The sequence below is a fragment of the Rhinopithecus roxellana genome, chromosome 13, assembly GCF_007565055.1.
Source record: "Rhinopithecus roxellana isolate Shanxi Qingling chromosome 13, ASM756505v1, whole genome shotgun sequence".
Classification (NCBI taxonomy): Eukaryota; Metazoa; Chordata; class Mammalia; order Primates; family Cercopithecidae; genus Rhinopithecus; species Rhinopithecus roxellana.
Genome location: NC_044561.1, coordinates 104117403 through 104129179, shown reverse-complemented (window position 1 = coordinate 104129179; position 11777 = coordinate 104117403).

Sequence of the window (11777 nt, the reverse complement as noted above, 5' to 3'; positions counted from 1 at the left end):
AGCAAAAGTAACAGCTGATGCCTATACAGCACTGACCACGTGCCTGGCCTCGCTCTGCATGCTCTCATGTTGATTCACCCAAGTAGTCCTCAGAAGAACCCAGTGTGGTAGGTACTAGAGAGATTGGGAAACTAAGGCATGGAGAGGTTATGTAATTTACTCAAAGTCACACAGCTTGGAAGGGGCTGAACTGAACTCTGAACCCAGGTCCCCTGCAGAAAGGGAGCTCTCACGTGCTGAGCACCTGTCATTCGTTTTAGCCATCTTGCCTTTAAGCATCATCTTGATGGTAACTCTGTGGGGAGCGCTCATCCCATTTTCTGGATGAGGACGAGGAGAGTTAAAGGAATCAGCAAGGATGGGAGTTGAGCTTGGAATGTCGTTCTTCAAAAACTCCCAAGTCCTCTTTCTTTCCTAAAACGTCCCAGCCTGTGCCTCGACCCCTTCTCCCTGCTGAGTAACCCCTTTGTGGATCTTGCAGCATTCAAAAGTTGGAAAATGTTTCCTGTCCATGCCAATCATCAGGAACTCCAGGCCCTCTATCTGGCCCAGAGCATGTTCTAGTTTAATTTGGAATGTTGGGTCCCCTGCTTCTCGCCTCCCCGCAGTGCCCCGGCTGATCCCACCATTGGTTGACACTGTCTGGGAGCCCCCTCAAGGCCAGGGGCTAAATACATCCCCAGCACAGAGTCTTGCCCATAAGTGTCTGATGAGTAAATAACTGATTGACCAGAAAGCTCTAGACTGGTGTTTGTGGGGTTACCTCCCTATGCTGGACCTTGCTGGCATCTCCTTGTTATTATTGTGGTTATCAATTCCAGTCATTTATTGAGTGCCCACCAAGGGCCAGGCCTGACTATGCCAAAGATCCAGCTCCCTGGATCCTCAGAAGGGACTGTAGGGGCCAAGTGTTAGACCATTTAAAGGTGTGAAAACTGATGCTCAGAGAGGGAAGTGGCTTGTCCCCACAGTCACTCAGCTAGTGAGTGGCTTCAAATTCAAATCCAGAGCCACCTCCCAATGACACCAAAATCCAGGCTGGGACAACTTCAGGGGCATTAGTGCTACTTTTGTTATAATTATTATTCTCGAATAATAACTCTTATTGAATTCTTCCTAAAATGGACCAGGCCCTGGGGTAAGCAGCTTCATGAGTATCCTTCCTTCAATTTTTACAACTCCCTACCATGTAGTGATTAGGAGATCTGTCAATGAAGCGCTGCGACCAGTAACTGTGCGCTTGGAACAATGCCTTCACTTGTTTCCTCATCCTTAAGGACAGCACCTGTCTCCCAGAAGGTAGACAAAGCATTAGAACAGAGTGTGTGAGCATAGTGAGTGCTGTATAAATGTCAGCTCTTTCATTCCCATTTCACAGAAGTGACAGGAAAACTGAGTCACAGGACAAAGTCACAGAGTTAGGATTGGACCCATCTAACACAAGGCTCTGCTCGTAACTGCTCTGCCCCATTGCCTCCCTCTCACAGTATGGCTGGGAGCATTTAGCCAGCACATATGTAAAAAGTGCCCAATGGCACAGGACCTACAGCACTGTGGGGGCCCGATAATGTTGTGGACACCCCAGGTAGAGGGTTCAACTGTTCCCGCCAGCTCCCCTGCAGTGCCTCTCACTGGGATGAGAGCCTGGCCTGGTTCCGAATCTACAGAATTGCCTGCTCCAGCCAGCTGCTCCCTGGGAGTCCCCAAGTTTCTCAGCACTCCCTTGGAGGCACAGGGGTGGGGCATGGGGAAACTTCCTCCACCCACCTAGGGGCTGCCAGAACCCCTGCCCACCCTTAAGAAGGGGCTTCCCCACCCTGCACCAGCTGTGCAGACACCCTCTCCGCCTCTACACAGGCAGGACAGGAAGTGGGGCAATGCCAAGACCAATTAAACCCGCCAGTGGAATTAAGGTCAGCAGGATGCAATTATGCCTGTTGGATTTAACAAGGCCAGAGGGAAGGTTTCTCCAGCCAGAGTTCACGGCTCCTTAGGCCTCTTGCCCTGCGTAGCTCTGCCTTCCAGGAGCCTAGGCTTCTAGGCTCACCTAGCTCTGGAAGAATGTGTTGGGGGTGAAGGGGTTAACTCCACCCTGGCACTGCTTCCTTGGCTCTGGAGAGGAAATCAGTCCAGCCAAGAGGCTTTAAAAGGACCTGTTCAGAGAAGACATGCCCAGTCTGACCCTCTCCCTGCTCAGCTGTGATGGAAAATCCAAAGAGTTGAGCAATAACCTTTCTGACTCCAAAGAGAGCAGCCAATTCCCCTCACAGTCTTCCCTCTGCTCCTGTTTGAGAGCCACTCAAGACTGCATTAGCACGTTGTTTTCTCTTGCCCTCTCCCACCTTGGACCCCTGAGCCCAGGGCCTTGGCAGGACCTCTCAGGTCTCTGGAAAAGCCCTGGGTAAGGTCGCTGTCCTTATAGCAAACCTTGTCCTTCCAGCCAAGTTAGTAAGCAGATATCTGTGGGCATTCTGTGTGCGAACTGGATATAGATTTCTCTGAAAACTCAATTGACACACTGTTCCATCCCACAATTGTAGAATCTTATTGCTAAGATTATTTACTGGAGGCTCTACTGTGGCAAGGACTAAACTGGTCACTCTGGGGACACAGAGATGAAATTGGGGGAGAGCTATAGAATCATGGCATGTTACATTTTATGTGAAAAAAGACTATAAAAATCAACCATGCCTGTAACCTAGCATGTTAAGAGGCCGAGGCCGGAGGATCACTTGAGCCCAGGAATTCAAGACCAGCCTGGGCCAACATAGTGAGACCCCATCTCTGCAAAAAAATTTAAAAATTCTCCAGGCATGGCAGTGCACACCTGTGGTCCCAGCTACTCAGGAGGCTGACGTAGAAGGATTGCTTGACCCCAGGAGCTTGAAGCTGCAGTGAGCCATGATTGTGTCACTGCACTATGGCCTGGGTGACAGGGTGGGACCCTATCTCAATAAATAAATTAAATAAAAATCAGCCATGGAGTGGGATCCTTTTTGTTCAAAATATTTACAAAGAAGATGTCTGGAGGGATATAAAGGGACATATTAACAGGCGTACGAAGAGAGATTATTTTTATTCTTTATTCATCTAGATTTTCCAATTTTTTTGGAAATGACTCTTGTAACTCTTAATCAGATCAATAAATAATTCCAAATATATCAACGTGGACACAGATATCTTCACAGAGAAAATGGTAAGAGCTATAAAACACCGTGGAAGGACTTCTTGGCTCAGGGCCTCAGAGAACTCGCAATTCAGCTACTGCAGGGTTTTCTCAGTGCCTAAGCCCCAGAGTTGGCTTAAAATGAAGCCTCCTGGATGGGCGAAGTGGCTCACGCCCGTAATCTCAGCACTTTGGGAGGACAAGGCAGGCAGATCACTTGAGGTTAGGAGTTCAAGACCAGCCTGGCCAACATGATGAAATGCCATCTCTACTAAAAATATAAAAATTAGCCGGGCATGGTGGCGGGCACCTATAATCCCAGCTACTTGGGAGGCTGAGGCATGAGAATCGCTTGAACCCAGGAGGCAGAGGTTGCAGTGAGCTGAGATTGCACAACTGCACTCCAGCCTGGGCAATAGAGCAAGACTCAGTCTCAAAAATAAAAATAAGATAAAAAATAAAATGAAGCCTCCTTGGAATAAGGCCCCAGAAATGTCTATAAACCAGCATTTCAGGTGATTTTTCATGCACATCCAAGTTCAAGAACTGCCAGGTCAGACAGCCAGCTCTCTAGAAAGCATCCTGAGAGCCTTGGAAGAAGAAACAGCTTTGAGGCACTGTCCTGACAGTCACCCTGGTGCAGTCAATGGACAGCTTCCAGGATTCATATCCCTATAACCTGGGGCCACACTTCTCAACCCTGATGCACAATGAAAACACCTGGAGAGTTTCTATAACTCTCGAGTCTGAGCCCCTTCTGAGCTCAGACCAATTAAATCAGAACATTTGGAGTGGGGCCCAGAATGTTGGTATTTTTTAAAATCTCCCCAAAAGATTCTGATGTGTGGCAGGGTGAAGAGCCACTGCTCTGAGGCTTTCCTAGGACAGGAACTTCATTTTCTTTTTTGTTTCTGTTTTTTTGAGCCGAAGTCTCGCTCTTTCACCAAGGCTGGAGTACAGTGGCGCAATATCTGCTCACTGCAACCTCTGCCTCCTGGGTTCCAGTGATTCTTCTGCCTCAACCTCCTGAGCAGCTGAGATTACAGGTGTACACTACCATGTTCAGCTAATTTTTTGCATTTTTAGTAGAAACAGGATTTCATCATTTTGGTCAGGCTACTCTCGAACTCCTGACCTCAAGCAATCCACCCTCCTTGGCCTCCCTATAATCCCAAAGTGCTGGGATTATAGGCGTGAGCCACCACGCCCAGCCAGAAACTTCAGTTTCTATTTCCCTTGAATGCCCTCCATCACAAGGTAGGAAATAGTAGTACACACAGCAGGTATTCTTTCTGACTGGTGTTGACTGGGTACCCCATCCCAATATCTGAGACCCTTGGAGTCCAGATGCCAGTGCAAAACAGACGCAGACTACATCACATTCAATTTTGTATCCCAAGTACCTAGTACAATACATGGTGCTGTTGTGGTTAGTAGTAATAGCCACTAGCATTCATTGTGTATTTACAATGTGTCAGACAGAAATACTAACTCTTTTAATCTTCAGAGCAACCTTATGAGGCAGATACTATAATCACTCCCATTTCCAAAAGGAAACTGAGGCACACAGGAGTTTCAGAGGTAGTAAATGGCTGGCTGGAATTTAAACCCAAACTGTCTCGCTCCAGAGCCCTCACATTTAATTACTACTCCGTACCACAAAGCAATGCCCATTGAAAAATAAATTTACAAGTGAGTGAAGAATCAGTTTGGTTGCCCTAGGGCCTGACATTCAGTAGGTGCTCTGTAAATGTTGAAGAATAAATGCACCTACTTGTTAGGACCCTGGAACAATGGGAGGCCAAGAGCAGCCCCTCCTTCATTCCTCCTCTCCCATCCCAGCCCAACTTCTGCAGCATAAACAGCAAAGCCAAAAATAGTGATCTAATGACGTCAGGGGAACAAGGTCATCTGAAAATTGCCCACAGCCACTGGACACCTCCCTATAGGATCAAGTAGCAGGAGGGTACCCCAGGCTGGTGCAGCTGTTCCAAGAACAGGAAACGTCCCAGGAGCAGACTTGGAAGCACCACCACATAAAGGCAGAGGCAGTGGGGGGAAAACCACAGACATACCAAAGAGCAGAAGCAAGACCAAGTGCGAAGCATAGACCCAGAAGATGAGTAGTTCGACTTTATCTGCACTAGAAGTTGCTCCCATCACCCGATCCCGGGAAATGGCTCGAGAAGCAGAGCATGCATGTTCTGTCCTCTTGCACAGGAGAGCTTCCCAGCCTGCCACTGCGCTATTTATAAAACTTCAGGTCCGTTTGCTAAACTGGGCTACCATAAGAATCAGGGGGTGCATGGCAAGCTCTGAGCAGCTGCTGGGGGAAGAAGACCCTGCCTGAGATAGTGAGGGGCCTCCAAATAAAGGATGAGGGGTGGGCTGGGCAAGGCACCTCCTGGCTGCAGTCCACTTGGCATAGTGACCACCTTGGCTATCATTCAGGCCTGCTGAGGCTTGTGACTTAACTGACTGGCAGCTGCCACATCTCTGACAGGATCCAGCACGGTCCGAGATGCCTGCTCTGCTGACAGGGTGAAAGCGAGGAGAGGACCTGCCTCCCAGTGTCTGAGAAGCTTAGCTGGAGGTTCCCACAGCAAGGTCAAGAGTTCAGTGAGGGCTCCAGCTCAAATCCAGAAAGAGCCAGACCCTATCCTCCTGGAGCTGGCTCTGGTCAAGGGATGCAAGATGCTGTGGTAGAAAGGACACCTGAGGGCAGATGGACCTGGGTCCAAATTCTGACCCTGCCATTTATTAGCAGTGTGACTTTGGATGAGTAACTTAAACTCTGAGCCTTGGTTTCCTCATCTGTCATATGACTTGTTGGAAGAACATATGGAAAAGCATTCTTCCCTCCGTCTTCATTCTGGGAATGGAGTCTTGGCTAAGGAGATAAACATCCACTCAACAAGCTCAGCAGCTCTCCCGTGTCTAACTCAGTCAGACTGTACAAAGGTGACCCCTGCAAGGGGCTGTGGAAGGGAGGAAGGTATTCTCAGCCTGAGATAGGCTCTTGACTGGCTGGGCACTAAGGTCACAGGAGAGAATGGCTGCCGGCTCCTTGGCCCATGGGTACCTGCATCAGGAGACCTGTTGTCTGCCAGGATTTGCAGGTCCCTCTCCTGGCACAGTGGTCCTCACACTTAGACATGCATCACTGTCCCCTGGAGCGCTTGTTAAAATATACATTGCTGGGCCCCACCGTCAGCGTGCCTGACTCAGTAGGTCCAGTGTGGGAATAGAGAATTTGCATTTCTAGTCCCTGATGATACTGCTGCTGCTGGGCCACACATCACACTCTGAGGACCACTGTCTTAGAGAGTAAAAGTCCCACAGGCCAAGATGCTTAGGCCTCTGAGTAGCTCACAAGAGTAGTGTTGTGGTATGTGAGGAAACACAGAACACTGAGACCCAGTCATCAGTACAGCAAATGTTCCAAGGAGAGACAGATGCAAAGTGAAGCTCTGGCCTGGCTCATGCTTGTAATCCCAGCACGTTGGGAGTTCGAAACCAGCCTGGCCGACATGGTGAAACCCCGTCTCTACTAAAAATAAAAAAAAAAAAATGAGCCGGGTGTGGTGGTGGGCACCTATAATCCCAGCCATTCAGGAAGCTGAGGCAGGAGAATTGCTTGAACCGGAGCGGTGGAGGTTGCAGTGAGCCGAGATGATGCCACTGCACTCCAGCCTGGGCAACAGAGCGAGGCTCTATCTCAAAAAAAAAAAGTGAAGCGATTTCGTGAAGGGGAGGCACACTGGCAACCCCTCCCAGCTCCCGAGTGAATGCGTGCTATGTTGTTTCCTATTGCTGCAGTAACAAACTACCACGAGAGAGAAAAAGGCTCTCTTGCTTGCACAAACTCCCATGAACCTCCTCCCCTGCAGAGACGTCTCCCTACTTCTTTTGGCCAGCTGTTAACTAGAAGCTGCTGACCCTATCCTGTCAGGTTGTTAGCTGTGGGTAAACAGCAAAGGCTTCTGGTAATCCCTGGTGACACAGCCACTGAAAACACTGAATATGTGACTCAAGCATGGCCACACTGAGTCACACTGGCTAGCTGGGTGGGTAACAGTCACCATTGCTGCCCAGAGTGCCTTTGGGGCATGTTAAAGCAGGAGAGAAATCTCCCTCCACTGCGCTGGAGGAAGGGTCCTTTCCAGCAATATCATTCCAACTTTCATAAGGAGACTGAGACCCAGCTACCCAGAGAATATAAACAACATGTCAGAAAGCAAGAGCAGCTCTCCCAGTTCCCAATCTAGGGTTTATTCCATGAAATAATTCTGTATTTCTCTTGAACCCTGTGCCAGTTATCCAAAAATAACCCAGGTCTCCTTGACCATGAACACGTAAAACTTGAATCGCAATGGAGAGAAACAGAAAAGGAACAAGGTGAAGTCTGTTTTATGGTGACATCCTTAAACTGCCTCCAACAATAGAAGGATTGCTTCCAAAATAATCTCAGTCTTGGGGGGGAAATCATATATTGGATGGGAATGACTTCTTTGTGGCAGGCAGTCTGCAAGAATTCATTGAACATTCTGTGCAGTCTTTAACCAGTTCCAAGGTCAAGAAAAACATCAGAAAATATGTGTGCGTGTCAAGGGACAACATTATTCAGGGATTAGTCCCCTGGAGTGATCTGGGCTAGATTTCCATTTCCAGAACAACCCTTGGAAAGTCCTCAACAAGATAGAACACTGGTCTCCAACATACTTTGTTCACATGGAAACCCAGGGACAGGAGAGCTTGCTCTCTTGCAGGGATTGAACAACTGGCTATAGAAGACATATAAATACAAAAGTAGGGCTGGTTTGGCTTAAAAACCTGCCTAGAAAAAAATCTAAAAATATTTAAGCTGAAAGGAGCCTTATTAATTGTTCCAACTCAATCTTATTTGACAGATGTGGGAATTGAAGCCCCCAAAAGAGGAATAACTTGTTAAAGGTCACCCATCATTTCACTAACCGGAGTGAGATTATAATTCCACCCTTCTTCCCAAAAGACACATCACAGCTCCAGGTAGAGTCTTTGTTTTGTTTTGTTTTGTTTTGTTTTGCTTTGCTTTGTTTTTCTAGACAGAGTCTTGCTCTGTCGCCCAGGCTGGAGTGCAGTGGCATGATCTCGGCTCACTGCAACCTCCGCTTCCCAGGTTCAAGCGATTCTCCTGCCGTAGCCTCCTGAGTAGCTGGGATTACAGGTGCCTGTCACCACGCCTGGCTAATTTTTGTATTTTTAGTACAGAAGGGGTTTCACCATGTTGGTCAGGCTGGTCTCAAACTCCTGACTTTGTGATCCACCTGCCTCAGTCTCCCAAAGTGCTGGGATTACAGGCGTGAGCCACCACACAGAAACCTCCCGGTAGAGTTAAGAAAGACCAAGAGCTTTCTCCTTTCAAATCTGATCTAAAGTAGAGACAACAGATCTACTTGAAAATGTGGCATCCCAAGACTTTAAAGAACACAACTAGAATTATCTCCAGAAAGGCTTTACTAAATGCCAATGAACGTCATCTCTGGACATGGGTGTCAGTAACGTTGACATCACATCAGCCAAAAAGAGCTTTCCATTCAGCAAATGTGCAAGCCAGGGTAATGTCATTAACTATGCTTTTGGGAAGGGCTTCTATTCACTTTCAAGCTTGTATTTTAATTATAAACATAGACTGGTAAGTGGTTTGAGAGCAATCATTTAAAGTTTAGAGACAGCAGACACCAGGACTCCACAATGGCATCAGTCATACCAGTGAAGAAGAAACTCATGGATGTCAAATTAGGGGAGCTGCCAAGCTGGATACTGATTTTACCACCAAAGGCATTGTTGAAGCATTTCAAAGAGGTTACCACAGATACTATTAAATACAAGCATGACAACATGAAAAAGGGGAGTGTCACCAGGGTTTCCATGGTGCTGGCAGCTTATATGCCTTTTGACCACTGCCTTTCTTATAAGGAGCTCAAACATAAGTACCACTGAGGAGGGGCCAGTGTGGAGAGCACACTCCGCACTCCTGACCATGACCTCCTTGGCCCAGAACCCCTCCATGAGGCATGTGATCATTGCTGAATCTTTTATATCCAAATGAAAATAAACCTCCAAGGCCAGGTGCGGTGGCTCAAGCCTGTAATCCCAGCACTTTGGGAGGCCGAGACGGGCGGATCACGAGGTCAGGACATCGAGACCATCCTGGCTAACACGGTGAAACCCCGTCTCTACTAAAAAATACAAAAAAGCTAGCCGGGCGAGGTGGCGGGCGCCTGTAGTCCCAGCTACTCGGGAGGCTGAGGCAGGAGAATGGCGTAAACCCGGGAGGCGGAGCTTGCAGTGAACTGAGATCCCGCCACTGCACTCCAGCCTGGGCGACAAAGCGAGACTCTGTCTCAACAACAACAACAACAACAACAACAAAAGAAAATAAACCTGCAAATAAAAGATGACTAGTAAACAATAATAATAATAAAGTTTAGAGACAAACATGATGTGTTAGGGGGAAGCAAATACAGACAATTCTGTCCTGTAAATGGAGCTAAGAAAAATCCTTTGCAAAACAAGCACTTTCAATGTGGAGAAGCAAATTCAGAACAATGGAATAGCATCCTGCTGTTAAAATTGGTATTTACAAAGTATGCAATAATATAGGAAAAATGAGTTACTATTATGCTAAATGAAAAATAATACTAGTGGGGCATGGTGGCTCACGCCTGTAATCCAGCACTTCGGGAGGCCGAGGTGGGTGGATCACAATGTCAGGAGTTCAAGACCAGCCTGACCAACATGGTGAAATCTCATCTCTACTAAAAATACAAAGATTAGCCAGAAGTGGTGGCGTGTGCCTGTAATCTCAGCTTCTCAGGAGGCTGAGGCAGGAGAATCGTGTGAACCCGGAGGGCGGAGTTTGCAGTGAGCTAAGATCATGCCACTGCACTCCAGCCTGGACAATAGAGGGAAACTCTGTCTCAAAAAAAAAAAAAAAAAGAAAAAGAAAATACCAAATATATATATAGATAGATAGAGAGAGAGAGAGAGAGAGCGCGCTCTACTATGTATAAAACCAAAGTTTTACACAAGGAAAAAAAAACCCACTTATCTGTGTGAGAGTGTCCCTGAGTACGGTGATAGAGGTGTGTCAGTGCAAGGCTAAAGCCTTCTCCTCTCTATTTACCACTAAGCAAGCTTAAATAAGGCTGCCCCAAACTGCTTTTCACATTACAAGTTACTACCACTGACTAGTATCTTGACCCACTGGAAATTTCTCCCACCCTTGCTCCTGAAAGAACACCTGAGACCATCAGTGCCCAAACAAGCTGGGCAATAGTACTTGGATGCAACTCTTCACACATTCACACACCTGCAATGTTCTGGGACACCAGGCCCATGCTACATGGGCCTCTTCAGATCTGACAGCCCAGGTTTCTATTTCCTCTTTGACCAATAAAGCTTTTTTTTTTTTTTCTTGAGAAGGAGTTTCGCTCTTGTTGCCCAGGCGGGAGTGCGGAATGGCACAGTCTCAGTTTACTGCAACCTCCATCTCCCACGTTCAAGCGATTATCCTGCTTCAGCCTCCTGAGTAGCTGGGATTACAGGTGCATGCCACCACACCCAGCTAATTTTTGTATTTTTAGTAGAGACAGGGTTTTACCATGTTGGTCAGGCTGGTCTCGAACTCCTGACCTCAGCCTAGGCCTCCCAAAGTGCTGGGATTACAAGTGTGAGCCACAGTGCCCCGCCCAAAAAAAAGGTGGGGGAAGGGCATTTGATGCCATCAGACCAGGTTTAGTCTGTTGAAATCATTCTTTCATGACAAAACCTAGTGTTTGCTTAAGCCTTTCCCTTGACCCTCCTGGTCTGAGTGAAATGTCAGCATTTGTGAAACTGTTTCAGGAAGCTGATACTTTCAACACATAAGAGCCATGGTTTGGCCTGAGCCCAGACTCTTCTTCATTTACAAGGAGAATAGCAAAAATCATCAGACATTTCCAACGTCAGCAACCTCTACTACAGCATTAGAAAATAGAGTAGGTGTGCAAGAAGATAGGGAAACAAGTAAAAAGCATGTTTTCGTCCCCAGGCTTTTTTGTAGCAACTACACTGGCTTCAGCTGGATAACAAATTGTCCTGGAATTCTTGGCTTTGGAGCAAACATGTCAGCTCCCTGGTTACGCCTTCGTCATTGCCCAAAGTACCACACACTTTAACCTTCCTGCTCTTTCCATAGGCCTGGGTTTGTCCCGTATCCAGGAAACTTTATATGTTGTCTAAACTGAGCATCCCAGCAGGCTACAAGGCAGATGGCAGCTCAGGATTCAGAATGTTGACCAATTCCTACCTGGATCCACACCACCAAGCTGTAACTCAGCCTGCCTGTGCAGAAATAGGAGCCCAGCCACGTGGCTAACAGCTTTTTTAACTGCTACTCTCAGCAATGAGGAACTTCCCCAGCAGACAAGATTCAGTAAGACGGCCTTCATCGAGAGAACTGAAAAGGAAGCAATATCAAGATTGATTCAACAGGATACCCAGGTTCAACCAAACACTCAAGACAATACGCAAGCCCCCAAAGCTCAATTAAGCCAGGAGGAGATGAGGACCAGGTGCTGCTGTCTTG